At 43.6% G+C, this 21,547-nt stretch overlaps 1 protein-coding gene across 7 annotated transcripts in view; it reads right to left on the bottom strand.

Moving 5' to 3' along the window:
* Nucleotides 1-21,547, bottom strand: part of CDK16 (cyclin dependent kinase 16) — a 61,098-nt gene that overhangs the window by 31,714 nt on the left and 7,837 nt on the right. Inside the window, exon 1 of one of the 7 annotated variants that reach the window (XM_072991313.2) lies at nt 20,967-21,110. The exons of 5 other annotated variants lie outside the window; for them this stretch is intronic. The gene's annotated coding sequence lies outside the window, so the exon portion shown is untranslated. Of the gene's footprint in view, nt 1-13,461; nt 13,582-20,966; nt 21,111-21,547 lie in introns of those variants that run through there. One more of the 7 variants, XM_072991312.2, reaches the window with a different exon arrangement.

Genomic DNA, 21,547 nt, shown 5'->3' with positions numbered 1-21,547 from the left:
ATGGAACAAACACACCACTCTGAGCTCCACAGAGAAATGTTAGACTACAAATGGAATAAATGAAGCACATTAAGAAAATGTTCAGCTCAGCACTTGTAAATTAGCCAGACTGAATACCTTCGCCTCAAACTACTGTACTCCTGAAACCACACTAACTGGACACCAATTGCAAACAAGATCAAACACGAATGTTTGGCAGAGAACAATGTGTTATTATGGAACAGCTGAAAAGGGTGTGGCATGGGTCTGGAGAAATGGGAGGAGCAGACTTGGGGGGGGCATGGAGTGGCGAGAGACCAGGAATGACGAAAGGTAGAGATGAGCCAAGTCCCCCTGGCTGCAGTCCTGTGGGGTTGCTGTAACTCTGCACCTTCTAAAGATTTTGGACTACATTTCCCATCAGCCCCACCCAATGGGGCCAGCGCTGATGGGATGTGCATCCCAAAACACAAGGATGGCACCAGGCTCATGAAAGCTGCTGCACAGAGATGTTATTCTGTCATGTGACAAGCAAGAAGTGCTTTCCTGAGCTCAGAAAACCCTACAAAGCCGCATGACAAGAGTCACAGAATGCGGAATCATACTTTATTTTACTTTACTTTAATTAGAATTATACCCCGCCCCTCTAGACCAGGTCTACTCGCTTGCCCAGAACATACGGAGGCCAGTCATCTAAATATCTCAATCAAGATAACAGTTTCTAAGTCTACATACTCTCCTCCATCCCACATCTGCAAATGTCTGGACCAGACTGGCTCTCTCAGTTCCAGTCTCATCCACTTCCAGAAGGAAAGTCCACCTACATTTTGTGATGCATGTGCATCACACAAAAGCATGGCAAAAGTAATGGAGAATCCCCTCCACCAAGAACTCTCCTGTTCTTCTATCTCATTCATACACAATACAAGGGGATTATGAAATGTGCAGAAGTGGGCAGTAGTCAGTCTGCTCCCAACTTTGCTTCCACCCATTCTGTGCATACTTTCTGTCCCTCTCCCATACCAAATTTGGGGAGATGACTGTATGATTCCAGTCTCCATGCTACATATGATGTGACCTAAGTAATATGCGCAAATGAAAAGCAGAGCTCAAATTCAGAAAACAGTGGCTGCAATGCCCACCCATTCCGTTGGCATCGTGGACGTAAACTGAAAGGGACTGAACCCCTCTGGTCCAGTAACAGCCATGAGCCAAGGTTATGTGTCCCAAAGGTCTCACAGCTCATGCAATGGACCTAGAACTCTACCAGGAGCCCTCTGGAAGGAAGTCAGCTGTCAGATCCCCAAACTGGATGTGTAAGTTCTGGTGTGAAGTCTGCCTCAGTCCATTTATCACCCCAACCCAATGCCTCCAGATGTTCTGGAGAACTCTCACCTTCTCCAGCCAGCCTGCAAGCAGTTGACCCATATTGTAAGGCAATGACGTGTAGGGAGGACATCATGTTGTGAACACTGTCCAATTAAAGATGCCAGGGGAGAAGGCAAGTGCAAATTTATGTTGGCCCTGGGCTTTTCTACCTTCCGGCATTGCTATAATAACCCCCCTCCCCAGATTCACAGCCCCAGCTGCTTCAGGACAGTATTTGGCCAGCAGAGATAAGGTAGGGGCGTGTTTTTAATTATTAACGGGTCAAGGCACTCTCACCTGACCTCATATTTGCTCGGGCACACTTCTTTAAAATGGCTCCAAGAAACATTTTTATAACCCTGTCTTCAGTGCAGGAATAACAAAATATGGCAATCCTGAATGCAAATCCAAAGAGATTCTGCATCTGCAGCACAGCCACAGACCGTAACGTCTTCTCCCACAAGTAAAGAAGCATAGCTCAGGCCCAGTACATTTCCTATTTATATACCTACTCTTCTCAAAGCTAGCTGGGCCCAGGAAAATGGCAGCCCACAGCTAGAGACCAAGGCCAAATATAACCTCAGCCCTGCACACTTCAGGCATCCATTAAAGGAAAAGTACAGGCCAGCTTTCCTGAAACTGCTTCCCATCCTAAGCATCAAAGAGTTAGTCTTCAACTTCCATACCCTCAGCCTGAGGGAGGTTTCTGTCACATCTGGAAGGACACCAGGTTGGGGACGGCCATGCTACGCCATCTCCTCCTGCACAACTCACAAGGATGAGGAATCCCAGAGTCCTGTGTTGCAGATCATATCCGCATTCAACAACGTCTGGTCAGCTCAGTCTTCTGATAAGCAGAATCAGCCTTTGGCACTTTGAGAGAGCCTATGGCTTCACTGAACAATTCTGCAAGCAGAGGAATCAGCAACAGCCTGGCAGAGGAACGCTCAGTTCCGAAATCATGCCAGATTCACAGTGGGACAACTGAAGTCGAAGCTGTATTTGGGGAGGTGGCATTTTTGGCCATTTTCCTACTGCCCACCCACCATTCCACAGTGGTGTTGGGAGTAGGAACTTTCAAAGGTGCAGCTGTAGCACAAACACAGAGAAATGGTTTTTTTTTTCCACTTTTCAGAATACCATCCTTAATGCCAACTTTTTATAAGTCAGAATCATCCAAATGCATAGAATATCATCTCAAAGTTTCAGGCATATATTCACATTGGTTGAGAATTAGACTGGCATCGGATGCAGGCACTGGCAAACCATTAGGGAAGCCCAAACATTCTCATGAGGAGGAATGGGCAGGTTTTGAGACTTGTGGACCCTAAGCTTCCCTCAGACTACTCATGGCCACTCTTTCCGCCATTCATAACGTGACTCCTTTGCCCCTTCTCTTCCTATAGAACTTTGATGGCAGAAGAACAAAAACAGCAATCATGCCTGCTCAGTGGAACAGTAGTACAGACGCTTGTCATGAGTTCCCAGAACCAGCACCCCAAAAAGAAAGGCCCAAAACACAGGGAGCTGGAGCAGTTCACATCAACAAATAAGGAGGGAAGGTCTTTTGTAAAGTTAGTGGCTCCTAAAAGGTAAAGGTAAAGGTAAAGGTTCCCCTTGACAATTTGTCCAGTCGTGTCTGACTCTAGGCTGCGGTGCTCATCTCTGTTTCCAACCCACAGAGCTAGCGTTTGTCAGCAGACAATCCTCCATGGCCACGTGGCCAGCGTGACTAGACACGGAACGCCATTTACCTAAGCCATCCTCAAATACCCTTCATTTCAACATGAACAGCTGGCAACAAAATACGGTTCCTGGAAAACTCTGTTTCTGCCCCAGCTGCTATGAGAATTGCAGCTAAGCTCGGAAGGACCAGGAAAGTATAGGGTGGTAATGTCACAGTTCTTAATCGTGAAGTCCTGGGGCTTCAACCCTGAAAGCTCTAGTGTCACCACTGTACCTGCTGCCCCACAAATGAGGCCAGCAATGACACAGCAGCTTCTATGCCTGCCGATCTCCTCCTTTGGAGGCGAAAAGAGGGAACCTACTTCAGCTTATGAATCCTGGCACGCTCTTCCAAAGACCGCAGGGTATGCAAGCATGTAGCTGCTTTTCCATCCTTCACAAATCCCAAGATCTCCTTCAGGATGTGGGGGAGAAGCAATAGTCAATGCTAGTTCCCATCAATGTAAATCCAGATCCCAAACAATGAAAGGGCCAACACGGGCCAAAAAGAACCCTCTTTTTTTCCCATCTACTTTGGCAGAGAGGGAAAAGGATGAGCTGCATTGCTGATTCAAACCCAGTCCCATGAGGTTCAGCACCTGGCCTTCCATATCCCAAAGGAAGATAATGCACAAAGATTATGGCCATCCTCTTTTGGTGTGTCCTCGGTATTTGTTGCTCAACAGTATAAACTACTTCCTATAAAATGGAGGTCCTATTTCACCAGCATATCTGATAGATCTATCCTTCCTCAATACCTATGGATTTGCCCAATGCTTTATTTCAAAACCACCTCAAGATGGATTCCTACATGCAACTGCATTTGATAAAATAAACGGTGTCACTGCAGATGCCGTGGAGGAACTGAACTGTTTAATCTTCCCTTATGCACAAAGACCTCTGTGCAGTTGGAAAACTATAAATGCAGCAAGTGTGGTCATTTTTTACTTCCATTTTTCTACAGTGGCTGCTGTCACCGTTCAAGCCCTGGCTGCACAAAAGTTAAGAGAACCTACAGTCTTATGCTATACATGCAAAGAATCCTGGGAATTATAGTTCAGTGAGAGTAATGCTGAGAATTCTCCATTGGAGACCCCCCAACTCCTTTCACAGAACTACAATTCCCAACGTGCCCCAGGGAAAGAGAGAAAGTTTGCCAGGGTGGTGGGATGGTTAATGAAGGCCCGGCATTTGAAAGACCCAGGTTCAAGTCAAGTCTCTGCTGAGACCTGAAAATCATTGGACGACCTCAGGTGAGAGTCTCCTCCCACACCTGATCTAGCACGCAGGAGACATGCACCTGACATAGGGAAAGAGGATGCCTTCGGTCTATATGCACAACCCACAAAGGAGTTCCAAGTACCAAAACTGAGCTAACTCTCTTTTTACCCACAATGCACCCTGAATTCTCTTCTCCAAGCTTTCTTGCCGTCCACACATGTGGTGAGGTGGGGAATGAGCACTTTTGGTTTTGATGACTGTTAAAACACGAGAAATTCAGAATCCACAACGGTTCTACTACAAGTCCTTCAGACACCTATCAGTGGAATGGAACCTTCTGCTGATCCTTTGTGCCAAAATGTGTAATATCCTGCACTAAGAAAAGCTGAATTCTAATATTAGTAGAAGACTATGATCCAAGGCACACTCTCCTGAGCATAAGGCCCACTGAACTCAGCCGGAATGATTTCCCAATAAAAATGGGCATGCTTTCAAATCAAGCAAAATGGCATACTTTCTTCTCTTTGGGGTATAAATAATCCTTTTTTCAAAATGCATCTCGCTTTTCTCTTTTCATGGGAAAGGGCTATGTCACTGAAGCCCACACTCTCTAGAAATCTTATTTAGCCATCTCTGTCTCACCTTGGCTTTAAAGGCTTGTGCGTGTTCTGTGCCATCAATCGTCAAGAGTCCTAAACCACTGAACTATTCTATCTGCTTTTTTTTTAAATAATGAAAGCTGAGATCCTCACAGGAAGGTTAAAATTCTACATTTAATCCTACATTTCATTTTGTGCATAGCGAGTCCTCTTTTGCTGTTTCTGGAGTTATAGCATGCATCTACAGAATTTCCCATACTTTTTTTTTGCCTGCTACAGTACCACTTCTTACCAAACATTTCTCAAACTCCTTCTAAAATAGCAGGTTCCAAATAAAGCTCACAGAAGGAAGCTAACTTGGCATAGATTTTGCTGCCTTCGGCTGGATATTCTTCACCCTTATGCTGCCAAATGCAAAGGTTATTGTGTCTTTCGGTTGTTCCCCTTCCCACTCCCCAAGCATCATAACACCTCAGAATGGTCTCCAAATAGATCCTTTGTTGGAAATCCACTTCTGACATTTGTTGAAGCAAAGCCGGCCCCTGGTTAAAGTACTTTTCCTGAAATAACTGGATGTCATTCTCAAGGAACACTATCTATAAACTTGAAGAAACTAGACATGTCAACTGAGTTTCATGCTTTCAAACAGGAAGTTTCCAGGCTGTCTGCAAGTAAATTTACACACAAGTTGGTTCTTTGGTTTACCCTTAAAGGTAGTACATTTATCTCTCTTTGTCCTCTGCCTCTGTCCACCCAGACAGCATAATAAATAAGGTAAAGTAGAAAAACAGACAAGGGCCATGTCCAAACAAAGCAAGAGCAAGGTTAATGAAGGACTGGCAACAAGGTTGCTGTCAACGGCCATACCTCACTGTTTTCAGCTTGTGGCCTCCAAGAGAGCTAGTTTTACATGGGCTCCTATTAGACTTGCTCTCTGGCCCAAAGATGGCTGAGAGACCTTGTCCCTTAACCAGTTCGTAAAATATAAATGGTTTCAGATGTGGTGGAAATACAGAAAATGCTGGATAACAAGCTCTCCTGCACCTCCATCAAACTTGAAATTCTGTTTTAAACACGACCACAAGGAGGACGATGTGACTTTCAGCATTATTAAATTCTGCATCATACACAAATATATTGTAGAGCAGAAAAAGGTGAATTCCACCGCAGTCATCAATATGATACTGAAAAACAAAAGGCAAAGATGAAACCAAGCTAAGGGGAACATGGATTCCAGAACCTAGGAGTGAAACTTCTCAATAGCGCTAAAACAACCTTATAAAGAATGTCAAACTGACAATGCGCAAATAATTCAGACAACAGCTAAGAGAGCGAAAGGGAAAATAACAATGCCAGCTTTCTTCCAATGGGGGCCCATTCCTGATTTGTTAGACAACATCCTTCATTATCCCCAATCATCTCACTGGTCCTGTAGTAGGACACTAAGCTGAGGAAGATTTCAGTGTGTTAGGTTATGATAAAGGAAAAGCTCAAAACAACATTAAACCAAGTGGCTCTTGGGATTTCTCACTTGCTTACAGGAACAATGGGGACCAAGCAGCTTTCCAGATGATACTGAATTACAACTCCCATTACCCCCAATCACTGGTCATGCTGAAAGGGGGTGATTGGAGTTTAAACCAACAGCATCTGGAAGGCCAGATTTTGTCCACTTTTGATTTAGAGGGACATAAAGTGTCATTTTAAGCTTTTGTGAGTAACATCAGCAAGGTTCTAAGATTCCCTCTTTGATCTGTTCAAGACGATACTGAACAGAAGGGTGTGACACCCGTGAACCGGGTAGAGAGGTGATGCTAGGAGTGCCGTCTCACCCCAAAGCCTCCGTGGGCACGCAGACAGCTCCCAAGCCATTCCCACCCCGGATGTTACACCAGTCCGTGGATACAGTAGACTTAGAGAGGGGAGTGAAGGGGTTAAGCATATCTACCCAGACTCCTCGGGTCTGGGCTGGGAGGGGGACGAAGGACCCCGAGGAGGGAGCAGCAGGTGAAGTCAGTTACCGACCGGCAGGGGAAGAGAGTGGATGGGAGTGGGTATCTATCCAAGACCCCTGGTCGGGTAAATGGGAACAAGTCTGCCTGACAAAACAGGAGGCAGAAGAGAGGAGGAGGAATGAGGCTAGAGTCCGGCCCTCTTATTGGGGAGAAAGAGAGACCCGAGAGTGGCGTAGGAAATTAGTGGAGGAGAAGAAAAGGGTAGAGAGAGAAAAGGAGGAGAAGACCAGATGGCATCTGGAGGAGTTGAAGAGACTGGGTTATCGCCAGGACCTTGGGAACAACCCGGGGCAGAGACCTCCATACCCTGGGGATACACCGGGTTCGAGGAGACGACCCCTCTACTAACAACCGAGAGAGAAGACTTCGATCCCGAAGAACCCTCACGGGTTCAGGCTGGCCCATGGGCGTCGAAGTCAAGTAACCCGTTCGACGAAGATTGGGTGCCCCTGTATGAACCGTTACTTCAGCAGGAGAAGTTTGTTCCCAAGTTGATTGACGTTTCCATCCCGTTGCCCCAGTTAAATAAAGAAGACAAATGGTTCAGTTCAAATGTGTCTACGACTTTATTTGGGACGGGGGAAGTGAAGAATAGCGGACCCTCACAAATGGGCAGTGCCTCTGAAGATGAGGTTGTATCAGATTCTGCGGCACCTGAAAAACAATTACTTTTTTGGGGGGGGAATGCAACTGCCACTCACCAACTCTCTGTAAATTGTACCTTGGAGGTCAGAAAGAAAAGTCCCCACGCACAAAAATGCAAATAAATAAATGAATTGTTGTTGTTGTTTAGTTGTGTCCCCATGGACCAGAGCACACCACTGCCTGTCTTCCACTGCCTCCCGGAGTTGGGTCAAATTCATGTTGGTAGCTTTGAAAACACTGCCCAACCATCTCGTCCTCTGTCATCCCCTTTTGCCTTCACACTTTCCCAGCATCAGGGTCTTTTCCAGGGAGTCTTCTCTTCTCATGAGATGGCCAAAGTATTGGAGCCTCAGCTTCAGGATCTGTCCTTCCAGTGAGCACTCAGGGGTTGATTTCCTTCAGAATGGCATCACAATTCAAAAGCATCAATTATTTGGCGGTCAGCCTTCTTTATGGTCCAGCTCTCACTTCCATACATTGCGACTGCAAAAACCACAGCTTTGACTATGCAGACCTTTGCCAGCAAGGTGATGTCTCTGCTTTTTAAGATGCTGTCTAGGTTTGTCATCGCTTTCCTCCCAAGAAGCATGCACCTTTTAATTTTGTGGCTGCCGTCACCATCTACAGTAATCATGGAGTCCAAGAAGGTAAAATCTGTCACTGCCTCCATATCTTCCCCTTCTATTTGCCAGGAGGTGATAGGACCAGTGACCATGATCTTAGTTTTTTTTATGTTGAGCTTCAAATCAACTGAAGTTTTTTTTTGATGTTGAGCTTCAGACCAAAAAAATGAACACATGACAGTTAAATCCAAAGAATTATCAAGCTGCCACTATAGCCAATGACTGAGGAAACCACTGTCAAGAAGGGTCTAAAAATGCCTTCCTAGGGTATTTAGGATACGGATGGGTAAACGTCTCTCAGCAATGCTTTCACCATTTGACAAAGACAGAAGCTTGCTTTAGAGTCCTTCCGTTCTCCTGATTTCTAATTTCCCTCTTAGCCAGGAGCTTGAAGGAAGGCCAAGCCTTCAGAGTTACAGCTCAGCATGAGAGCCACTGTCCAGCACCTGCTAGCTGTTGAGGAAAATGAATGCTAATGGCAACCTTATGCTGAATCTTCACAGAGATCATACACACACACACATAAACGTGTGGTCTTTGTCTTGAATACACAGTTTCACAAACCCCAGAGCTGTCCATGGCAGCTGCGAACAGAGCCAGAGCAGTCGGTCAAGGGTTTCACTAGCATTTTGCACTCCCCTCCTACTTCTAAATTCTTCCACAGGTCAAGTTAGGGTCAGGTCAAATAATGGAGCATTAGTGCATTAGCATATTACTATACTTTGTGATCTTCCTGGACACTGAAGCTATTTGATTCTTCTCGTAATAATATATTCAAAAGTTTAGAAACTAGAAAAGGGGGGGGGGGTGAGGCAGGAAATCCATACAGCCTACTCAGGAAGAATAAGGTAGGTGAGCACGGCAGCAGCTGAGAGCCCAGAAGTGCAATGTGCTGACACAGAAGTCTTCCCCTCAGTACGGGCACTCTGAAGAAGTGCACAGCAGGCCTATCTCACTTTATCCTAGCGCCCTGCTTGCACATCTGTGATTCATATGCAGTGAAAGACACCTGATGGAACCCAGTCACACATTACAAGAAGCAGAGGGCACATGGGAAGTCTTTTTAACCATCATTTACTCCTCCTACAGCGTGGGAAGGGGTACAAAGCATAAAGACAAGCTAAGTTTAAAAAAACCCAATGACATCTTTTCTTTAAAAATCAATTATGCAATGTATTTTTTTAAAAAAAACTGATTTAAGATGTGACTTGCATTTAATAAGAACACACAATAAAGCCCACACTAAATCTCAAGTTATTTATCAAATTCATTGCATTAATGGGGTGAAGGATTTGGCCTTTGAAATTAAGCATAGTTAATATCACAATAGTGATGCAATACTATGAATACTTTCCTCAGAATAACTCCCACTGAATTCAATGAGATTGAAGAGATACGCTAAGAATATGCTCTTTAACATGTAGCGTATTTGTTACGGTGAGCATCTAACAAGACCTAGGAATCGGCATAACACAAAGTTCAGACCCAGACAATGTCACCTGATACAGTGGACCGCACTCTTTACAACACTATATTAATGGGAGAATTAGTGTCAAAAAGGAAGGGTTTAATGGGGTGTTGCAGTGAAAACAGACTCCCCAGGACCCCAATGTACTTCTGGGAGTAAACCATGAAAAGTCTCCGGTTTGTGTAGCCCTCCTTCCCTCCTTCTGTGGAGCTACAAGGAAGACTTTTAACCAGGATTCCATTGTAGATTAACCAGGAATTGTTTCTTTAAAAAAATCATAATCAACAGCTAAACAAACCAGTATGACAACCTGGCTTGTTTATAGTCTGTTTTAAACCACAATTCCTGGCTTGAACCTGATTACAGAGGACAAAACTGAATCTTCCCTACATTTTTCTCTTAGTCATGTGAGAGCAGAGAAGGGAAGAGGGCGGCATGCAAGCCCAAGGTTTCATTTAGGATTATAGAGACTCACCCACATAATGATAAATCGTTGGTCTGTATTACATGTGAACCATACCTATGACTACATATGAGTCTATGAGCCTTTTCTATAAGAATGCAGATAGATTTGCAAACAATTTTTCCCCTTTAATTACAGCAATTGGTTTCCATACATGTTTGACTAGAAATTTATGGTTCGGAAAATGGGAAAATTCGAGAGGAGAACTCATGTTAGGCTGCCATTTCACTTAACAAGCATATTTATGGCACATGCTTTCTTGTCTCTTAGATGTACAGAGCGTTATCCTCAGCTGGCAGGTATATGCACACAAATCTAAGTAGAAAAAAGGTTTGCACTGAGATCACAGGAAAATACGTAAAATGCAAAAACATTACAAACCGAGATAATGAGATTACGGTTTAAATGTATCTAAAGCAATTACAGCGATCATTTATAAAGAACTGTGGATAATAATGTCAACACCCTGGCACTGGTAAGCTAATTAACACACACCACAGGCAACTCAACGCAACCCATGTTGGAAGCAAGAGTTGGCTTCCTCAGAAAAATAAACCAAAGAGTTTTAACAAGTAAGGAAGCCTCTCTCTCTCTCTCAAAGAAATCCTGAAGCTGCAGTAGTCAATATTATGGACAAGTTATAGGATTTCTATGGTGATGATAAAGCCTCTTGTAGAGATTAGCTGAACCTGCCCTGGTGTCACAAAAGGGTTAAAGCAACAAGCATGTAGGAACATAACATCAACCCTGCAGGATCAAATCAAACCTGTTTTCCCACAGTGGCTAACTAGATGCCTCTAAAATTCCTCAAGACAAACGGTAAACAAATAAGTTTCCTCTCCCACTACGCATTCCTATAATGCCATACCCCGAGGAATACTGCATCTGAACCAGAAGATAGTATATACGGTACTCATCTTGACCAGTAGCCATTGATAGACTGTAATCCTACCTGAATGCTTAATCCCCTCTGACAAGGAAATTCTGTAATGTAATTATCCATTGTATAAAACAGGACTTTCTTTTGCCTTTCTTGAAGCTCCTTTTAACCACTTCTCCTGGACGACCTTCACATTCTAACATTAAGAGGGAGGACAAATTTTTCTCAACCCATCTGCTCCATACCCTGCTTCATTTTTAGACCTCTAACATGTCTCCCTGTTCTAATTTTTTCCCTTGATACAAGAAGGGCCAAATAACTTAAGCATTTCCGCAGAAGGGAGCTGTCCTAAACCCGAGTTTCAGGGCAACCCTTTATTGCAGTGGTCTGGGAACAGGGGTAAATTACCCCAAATGGGGTAAAAAGAAAATTCTGGGGGTAATGAGCAGAGCCTACCTTGTAGGATTTTGAGCATAACCTTTCTAGCATGTGAAATGAGTGCAATTGTAAAGTAGTTGGAGCATTCTTTGGCACTGCCCTTCTTTGGGATTGGGATGTAGACTGATCATTTCCAATCCTTTGGCCACTGTTGAGTTTTCCATTGATGATGATAAAAAATAGCGCACTGGTCTTTGATATTGGGCTGTGGCACCAGGGTTGGTGACATGACTTTTAGCCTGGTTTGTACCTTTTTGCACACCACACATAAAATGATTAAAGTGGTAGGAAATGTCCCCCCCCCACTCTGTATTGGCTGTCTCTAGCAAGCATATCTTTGCTAGCACCACTCTGGCAGCCTTTGATGATGATTAAATCCTCTGCGAACTAGCAAAAAATTAATGCAACTTGCTAGACACGTTGGACACCTTACTACTCCCTATACCACCCCATGGCTGGAGTGCAATATGTTCTAGCAAAAATAGTGCAAATCTTTATTAAATTTGGTGCATCCTGCTAGTTTGGTACATAGCCTGGCAGCCATTGATACTTATGATATATCCTGCTAGTTCAGTACACAGCCTGTGTAGATTCAATAATATTTTGAATTCAAATAATGTATGATTTCCTTCCTTTCAAATCAAGGGGGTAATGTCGGCGTGTATAAATTTTTGGGGGGTAAAAGGTAAAAAAGTTCCCTGACCCCTGCTTTATTGCATCTTTCCCAGCTCTACAATATTCATTTTTAAGAAGCAGCAATTCAAACTTTGCACCGTATTCAAAGTGTGGCTCCAACACAGGTTAGTATAAAACCATTTCAGAAGTGGCTGTTGTTTTTTTCTGTCCCTTTCCTAATTAATAATTCTCTAGCAGAAAAAAAAATTCTAGATAGCTAGGAATAGATGTTGTTCGCTGAGACAACATTTGCAAGTTTCATTGGCTGTCATCTTCTATGCTGCTCAAATTCTAGAAAGGAGCAAAGCTGGCTAGGAGGGCTTGCTTAATAAAGAGTTGGAAAAAAGGGAATGGATCAGACAGAAGAGGTGGATGTAGCCAGATACTGCTGAAGTAAGGAAGATTACCAGCCATACACTGATTTAAGCTTACTAGGGAAATGCACAGCAGGCCAATAATAATAATAATAATAATAATAATAATAATAATAATAATAATAATAATAATAATAATAATAATAATAATAATAATAATAATAATAATAATAATAATAATAATAATAATAATAATAATAATAATAATAATAATAATAATAATAGCAGCAGCAGCAGCAGCAGCAGCAGCATGCCATCAGGTCAATTCTAACTTCTTCTGCTGGCACTTGGGAGACTGTGCTGCTTGCCCAAGGCTAGCTGGTCTCTCAGGAGGTACAGCGGGGAATCGAGGGCAGATATGATTTAAATCAAACTGATCAAATCATGATTTCAATTTCAAAAAATTTAATTTTTTGATGATTTAAATAAATAAATCTTTTTCTATTTAAATCATGATTTAAATCAATTTCATTTTTTTTTAAATCATCAATTTTATCCACCCTAAGGGAATCAAACTCAACAACGCTCACAGAGCCAGCTATTCAGCCAGCAATAGGCCTCTAGTCCCCTTTTTTAAAAAAAAAACAAGCAACAAAAAACCCAAACATAAGCAAAATTCACATATGTCTTCCTATATTTCTGAACAAACTGAAGAGCCTGCATATATATGATAATTTTCTGGGTTATTATGACAAATAATAATTCTGCACAAATCTATATATTGACAGAAAAAGCTTCCTGGAGTTCAGTAACTTTCTCACATGAACATAGGATTTTAGCTTATACCACTGTAATTTTTATTTTAAAAGGTGAGGTAGGGATTAAAATAATGCAGATTTACACAAGTCTCTAATTCTAAAGTCACACCAAAATTATGTTAGCACAAATCTCTTTCAACTAGGTCACTAGCCGAATAAAGCACACCTAATGTCAGCAAGAAATCAGAAGACGACTGAAACTTGAAAAGAAAGATGCAAAATGGACTAACCCCCAAAAGGAAGCCACAGGCTTGAGTTTTCGAGGGCTGAGCAAGGGTGTCGAGGACAGGGCATTTTAGACATCTCTCATTCATGGGGTCATCATAAGTCAGAGGCAATGTGACAGCATGGAACAACAATAACATCAGCAAGACAAAAATATTTATACGAGATATAAATAATATAAATAAATAATAAATAAATATTTATTTATTCATAGAACTGAAATGCACAGACATCGGATCATATACAGAGTGTGTGTTTTGTACTGCACAATGTTATCTTCTGTCACTGAGCTGTTGTTATACCCATTTCTCTTTTACTTTGATGGAAACTGCCCTGGTTTCTTGAAGAGAAGATACAGTACAACTCCTGCCATGGGGAGAAGCCCAGGAAGCCACCTCAATGGTTAATCGCTAAAAAAGACACCCTCCACCATGGAAGGCCTGCTCTTTAATCTTCAAACCACACCCTGGGATTCAACCACAGCTCTGAACACAAGCTTAAGTCCAAAGTCCTGGGCCCAAGGCTTGTGCTGGATGCCAGCCACTCAAAGTCTTCCCAGAGTCTTCTCAGAGAACTAAAGCAAACAAGTGCCCTTCAATCCATTCAGGAACCAGATAGCTGCAAATCCCACCCATCTCCGGAAAGAACACACTCCCCCTCCCTTCTTTCTTTCTTTCTTTCTTTCTTTCTTTCTTTCTTTCTTTCTTTCTTTCTTTCTTTCTTTCTTTCTTTCTTTCCTTTTCTTTTTTTCTTTTTCTTTTTTTTTTGGCTAGTCAATAACTCTCCAAACTTGGAAGACAGTCTGAAGACTGAAGTTTCCATGAGTAAGCAGTGAATAATGCACCGAGGCATATGTGGATTTAACAGGTCAGTCCTCCCCCAGTTTGGCACCATGGGGATGCCTCTCACGTTCTGATAAAAACTCTCTGCTTTAACATTCCCCTAAACCAGGAAGCTCCAGCAACCCAACTCATGTCTCAGAGGCTCTCACAGTCCTCTAGCTAAAAGTTTTGTGGGTGTAATGGGGTGGGATGGGGAATATGGCAACACTGATCAGTGAATCAAGAGTTAATATTCCAAGCTTCCTCAAGCCCCTAGACCCACCAATTAAATGCTATTATCTACCGCCATGTATTAAAGGAACAGATACAAAGGGGAGAATACACTCGTACTGCAGCAAGAAGACAGGACAACGGTATGCAAAAGACTGGACTCATCGTTCTATTAATACCCGTGGGAATAGCTTGGCAGAGGAGCAACCCTACCCGGAGAACCAAGGCAAAGAGCCAAAGGCTGGCTGAATGCTGGGTGAGGGACGGGGGGGGGAGGTGTGTGTGTGTGTGTGAAGAAGGGAGAGATGACCCTGAGCTTTTCTCTCCTTGGAATCAAGTCAAGGAGTCAAACAGTCCGTTTCCTTCTAGGAGGCACCCAGGGATATTCAACATCTTACCCCACCCCTTGGGATAGTGTGTTCAGGCTGAGCAAAAAGGAGCCAAGGTGCCACCAGTCTTCAATATGGCTGGGTGGGAAATGTGGGACAGCTATAGGAGACACTTTGCCAAGCAAGGCGCCTGTACAACCCCAAAAGCTTGCCATCCTACAATGGCTGATTATATTGCTATTCAAAGTCCCAGCCAACATCAGCACCCAACATAGCTTACAATTAAAACTCCAAACAAAGGAAGAGGGGGGGAAATTAGGAGTACATTGGTGCATGCGTGCCTGCATGCAACATTCTCTTCCGGTCACTGACAGCCGTCTAGACTCTTTCCATGAGGGCAGGGCGCAAAAGAAACCGCAGATGGACTGGTAGAGACAGATGGCTAGAAGATGCCAATCTATGTATGCAGCTCTCTGAAGATCTGCATGGTTTAACAGAAATCACTCAGCATCCTGACACAGCTGGAAAACATCCATGCACCTCACCACCCTGGACATTCCTAGAAATCCAATGCCTATGTCTAGGAATTTCTGCCTCTAAGAGCTGCTGTCTATGGAGAAGAAATGGGGTGGGGTGGGTGAACCAGGCCTAATCTCTCTCTTCCCCTAACTATATAAATAAATGCTACTCCCCGAATTTCCATTGACTAATCTCCAATTTCCAGACTAGCATGTCCAGGAACCAGAACGCAGGAACAAGATACAAACATTGACGCTGCTTTGGTTTATAATTGAGTTCTATGGGACAAAGTCAGGAGACTGTACAACTTTGGGGAAAGTTGGGCAGAAATCAGTGAACATTATTCTCTCTCTAAATACGGTTAACACCACGGATACATTGAGCTCCTGCCCTGAGGCTACTCCTATAAACATGCTTTTTCTTTCCCTCCCCCCCCCCACTAAGTGAATAGCTTCTTACTCATATATACAATAAAATTACCACACCTGGAGCCACCCTTGTGATGGAGGGTAGGGAGAAGACCACAGGAATCCCATAGAAGCAAGCAGTGTCCTGTCTGAAGGCCAATTTTAGAGGTATGGCCAAAAAGGCCCCAGATTTCAGTTACCATGGAAACCAAAACAGGAGCTAAGTTTGTCTCTAGTGAGAAAAAGATAAATGGCAATTAATCCACTGGGAAGTGAGAAGATCTCTATTGCCTCTGTTGCTGATCTTGGATCCTCTTTCACTCTCTGTCTCTCCACTCGCAAGCAGCCCCACACAACACAATTGCTGTGACATTGCGAGACGTCACAGTAATTTGCTTTTTAGAGCTTTCTAAACTCTGATGCAGCCTCACGTTTTCATCCACACAACAACCTTGCAGTGTAGGCTATTACAATTCCCAATCTACAGGCATGAAACGCAGTTTAGGAGGAACTGAACTGCTCAAGGTCGTCATGCACGGTAATAGCTGAGCCAGCATTTGACTCTTGAGCTCCTCTCATTTACAAATCTAAACTCTCTTACCCTATGGAGTCCAGCTTTCACACCCTTCATCTTAAATGCAGCCACTACAGGGTCCCTTACCTCTATCCCACTGCCCATTTTCTTGGTGGCTTGAAATGCAAACAAATCACCAGGAAAGGTATACTTTTTGTGTGTGTGTGTGTATCTTGACAGAAACAAACCACCCATAACTTCCCTCCGTGAGTGCTCTGCAGGAGCTGATGAATCAAGGACCTTTTACACTCAGAGCAACCACAGTATCAGGGCTCCTCATAACTATGGGTGGCAACTGGAGGTTTCTGGGCAAAACTCAGCCTTCCTGTAAGGTGCTGTTTTGCCTCACAGTATCCAACTGTCAAGGAAGAACCATCTGTGCCAACCAAATCTGTTAGCAGGCAAACGGAGACCTGAGCCCCGGGCCTGCATCTCTTCTTCTTTTCAGAACGACACTTGTGGATCTAGCAGTGGACGAGGTCTTGTGTTCACTTGTAACCTCTGAAGTATTTATGAGTTGTGTTATGGGGGAGGCACAGAACCACAGCCAACGTTTCCTTCTACCCTCACTGCCAGATCCTCACCAAAGCCTCCCAAGCTCTGTGGCACCTGACTCAAGCAATACTGGGCCAAATACCAGGGTAGAGCTACAACAGTGGCTGCTTCACCTCCTCAGGGGCTTTAGAACATATATACCTTTAGCCCCAAAGCAATTGTAGGGCTACCAGTAAATGTGGCAAGCTGGGCTCATTCCTGGAATTCCAACTCTGGGATGGAAGGGAAACCAGATTGTTCCCTTTTGTCTTCAGTCCCCTGCCCTGCCCAAGCTACCCCTTGGACAGGTACTAGGCCAAAGGAAAACTAGCAGTGCTCTGCTTACTGCCTTTCAACTTAACTATCAGCCCTGGCCACCTAAGACCATGATGCAACTCTCAAAGTAGGATAGATATACAGTATACCAATCCTATTAGGGTTTTTTTTTTTAATTTATGGAGAAAAGAAAGTTGGGGAGAATTACAATGCCCTCCCTTCTACTCTGTTGACAGCCTCTTCTAATAAACCTTTTGGGTCCCAGCCTGGCTGCATAGGGTGCACCCATTTTACTAATGCAGGGAGTGAATCAGGTGGTGAATCAAAAGTTGCCAGTCCCTACCATCAGCCAGAACCTTTGTTTACCACCTTCAGTTTCATCTAGGATTAAATGGCAGTATAAACAACAGATAGATCTTTCCTGGTGGGTAGAATTCATAATTTCCTTCCAGGGAATCTGCTGGGAGGGATATTTGCTAGGCTACACTGGAGGGCTAGACCCCAGTTTCTCCAACAAATTCAGCTCATGCCCACCATGCTCAACATATGCACTTCTTGCTTCTAGGCTGTCCACTCAAAGCAGAGCCTCCAGGTGCCAATCACTAGAGGAAATGGGGTGGCAGGGGAAAGAGATTTGTAAATGACTCAAGAGAAGACAAATCAGGTGGCCAGCCCACTCGGAAGGGTCCTTTTCTGAAGCGAAAGCTGGAAAAATACATGCAAGTGACCCACTGTATTGATCTTCAACTTGTCCAAACAGTACAATCAGAGTCCAGACACAGAGAATGCTTGTGTGACTGATACACTTATGGAAGAGCCACCCTCATACACCCTGGAATGTTTGGCTCCTACAGGCAACAGCTGCTATCTTCGCCTGAGATAAGCACCTCTAAATATTGATCATGATACTGGGCTCTGGGCTCTTCTTAAATCATGGCCAGGGCCCCTTCTCCTCCCCATGCCCCCAATCTTGAATGATTCCACCTCAAAAATGAGTGGACATCTATTAGGACCCAGAGATTCCTTTCCCATGCTGAAGAGACAGTCCATTTTCCAGGTTTAGTTTTAGAGGTTTGGCTGAACAGTAGATTGCTTCTTTGACACTATGAGTAGACTTCAAAGAATTCTCCCTTCTCAGACCGGCAGGGAAGCATACACAGGCTCCCCTCAGAAGACACGGAGTGCTGCACTAAAAGGTAACCACCATCACAACATGGAAAAGCATGGCAAATGAAAAACGTGTCAAGTGCTAATCTACAGTCCACTTAATTGATAAGAAAACCTGGTTGCTTGCAGAGGATAAACAGGAATAGTGGTTCCTCAAGGCAATGACAATTTGAGAAGTAGTAGCAGCAGCCAAGAGGTTGCTCTTAAGGTTCACACTGCTGTCACCTTTACTACCTAAGCAGGACTTCTTGTTCTGGTCTATGCCATGCTCCAAACTCCATGCTTTGAATTTTTTCAAAAGATGACATTTTTGTAACTGTTAGAAGCATATCAAACTGGAAATGAAAAAATCAAAGCAAATAAAAGTATACTGTTTATATATTGCCCCGTATTGGTCTTTTTGGGCAGTTACACATTGCCCAGTGTAGCAACTTAACCACTGGGCCACAAGACTCTTTTTTAAAAAAGGTAGATTCAGTTTTTGCCCAGCCACTCAGCCAAACTGGATGGCCTTCAGCTAGCCCTTGTCTCAGCATAATCTACTCCACAGGGTTGCTGTGAGGATAAAAATGAGATATTCAGGAAATTAGTGAAGACAGAATTATACAAGGCTGCCTTCAATAACTTATCCCCTGGACGCTGTTAAAGTTAACTTTTAATTTTTTTCCCCCTGTGCTTTCTTTTTTCTTTTTGTATTAATTTTAAATCCAGACTGGCGAACTGTTATATTGATTGTATTGTTATATGGGGTCACGCGGGGTTCTGAGTTTTCAATCTGTAAACCTCCCAGGGTAGTGTTTCCACTAAAAGAGCAGTATATAAATCAAATAAATAAATAATTCCTGTGCATGCTGTCACCAAGGTATTTGAGACACAAATGGATGACAAAGAACAGGAACAAAGTGTAGTACAATAGAAATGTCCTTGATTATTTCAGATTCCTTTGCATTCAGCAGGATACTAAAAACCGGATGATTTCAATCTAGTTCCTTTGGACCTCAACTCCCAAAAGCCCTGCCAACACAGTCCGCGATCAAGCATTCTGGGTGCTGAAATCCGAAACATCTGGGAGGACCAAAGTTTGAGAACTATCGGTTCAGCCAACTCTTTTGTTATCTTAATGGAACACAGACACAGAATGTCTCCCTTAAGCATCATGGGTAAAAAGGCAGAAATTGGCATAACTCCGTGACTGAGTATAAATACCAGAGTACTGCTGGTCTGATACAATCTGTATAGCCAGAGATGCATGCCAAACAATAAGCAGCCAGTGACAGCATACTTCACAAGGGTATTCAGACTAACATTTAACAAGGAGGTGGACTTGCAGAGCCCACTACCACCACCCCACTTCATGATGAGCTTGTTTGTAGGTGCTGCCACTTGACCCAAGGGCATTTTTTTTAACTTTAGCTGCCTGTAGAAACCCATCCTTACAAAGCTCCAGTTGCCACGCAGACTCGTAGATTAAATCCATGCCCTGCAACATGCTGCCTGGGGCCAGTGACAGATGCAGTGGGGTTCAACACAGACTCCATCATCGTCCAGATGCAGCATAGCTGTAAGAACCCCAGGATTACATTACAGAAAAGTGTTGTGGTGCTAACATATATGATACGTTTGTGATGCTAGCACATATGCCCCAGGTCCTAAGACAACACTCTGGCAGGGTCAGAGCCTATCTGGACAATGCAAAGGTAGGGTGAGTCCTGAAGGCATTTCAGGATGCATCCTTCCCAACAAAGGAACAATAGGGCAGGGGAGAGGAAGCCAGGATTCATAACTATGGGAGGACAGCATTCATACCAAAAAGAAGCAACCACTGACCCAGCCACCAGGTTCCTGTTCTTCCCATCAAGATTGGATGGAAGGACACAAAAACAAAGTTGACCAAAGGTGGAAAAGCTATTCAAAACTGTCAGCTTTTCTTTCCCCACACCTGGTGCTTACTTGTTTTTTACAGATGTTTCATTTATTAATGTTAAAAACCTGCCTACCAAAGCAGACAACCAAAGCCAACATTCTGAGTTATTTTGTTTATCACCAACACAATTCAACATATCACCATCTCAAACACGACGGGGGAGGCACACAGGGAGTGTCTGATATGTCGAAGGGGAAATTTTGCTTTTTCTTCTTCTTAAGAAACAAGTTTCTTGTCCCCATGCTCAGTCTGACAACAGGGAGCTGTACCTGCTTAAAACTCTAGATCAGTGTTTCCCAACTTTCTGAGAAGGGATGTCTGGGACTATTTTTTACACACACGAAGAAGAAGAAGAAGAAGAAGAAGAAGAAGAAGAAGAAGAAGAAGAAGAAGAAGAAGAAGAAGAAGAAGAAATGCCAGTGTAAAGATGCAATTGCTGCTGCTTCCACACACAAAAAGGGATTTTAACATGACGGGTCATGTCTGGATATCTTAAAGAAGGGGAGGAAAAGGAAAAAGAAGGGGGGAAAAACCCCCCACACACAACAAACCCCCAGAAGGGGGACACAAAAACAAACAGCCCACCCCTTCTGCAGCTGGAGCAAGGGAAGCTTCTTGCCAATTTCTGAGGGGCATCCCCTCTGTGCGGGGGGGAGGAGCTGAACACCACATCCTTCTACCACCACCCCGGCCCATCTTTAAAGTTCTTTGCCTTCCTTGCTCCCTACCTTAAACTTGCCTCCACCTATTCTCCCTCTCCGCCCCAGTTTTTAACTGGTGGTGGTGAAGTTGGTGGTTGGAGCAGTAGGAGGGCGAGCAGCAGCAGCATTGAAGGTGCTGCCATGTTGGGGATCAACAACAATGGCTTATCTATTCAAATACGTATATTGAGGGAGGTCACAGGTTACTTGGCTATGATAAAAGGGGCCATGACTTGAAAAAGCTTGGAAACCACTGCTCCAGATCCTAAAATGGGGAAAGGAAGGGCTTCTAGCTGTCAAGGGCTGTGCAGCATATTCAAGCCAACTGTCTGCACTGCATTTCAACAAGTATTATCTGCTCCCCCTTTTTCTTGTAATCTTATCCTAATTTCATTGGTCCTCATTCTTTTCATTCCTGTTCATTGCATGTGTACAACCCCACCCCTCAAAAATGCCACTCTTTAAAAGTGGTGACATGTATCAGAACAGATTCTGTACTGATATTCATGACCTCAGAAATTGGGCTGAGATGAGTTTGGACTTCATGACTTAACTCCAGATATTTATGTAATAAAAAAGGAGACTACCTCTCTAGGATCAATCACAAT

The sequence above is a fragment of the Pogona vitticeps genome, chromosome 2 (genome assembly GCF_051106095.1).
Source record: "Pogona vitticeps strain Pit_001003342236 chromosome 2, PviZW2.1, whole genome shotgun sequence".
In the NCBI taxonomy this organism is placed as follows: domain Eukaryota; kingdom Metazoa; phylum Chordata; class Lepidosauria; order Squamata; family Agamidae; genus Pogona; species Pogona vitticeps.
The sequence above is the reverse complement of the archived record's forward strand: the minus strand, read 5'-3'. Positions and strand labels throughout refer to the sequence as shown.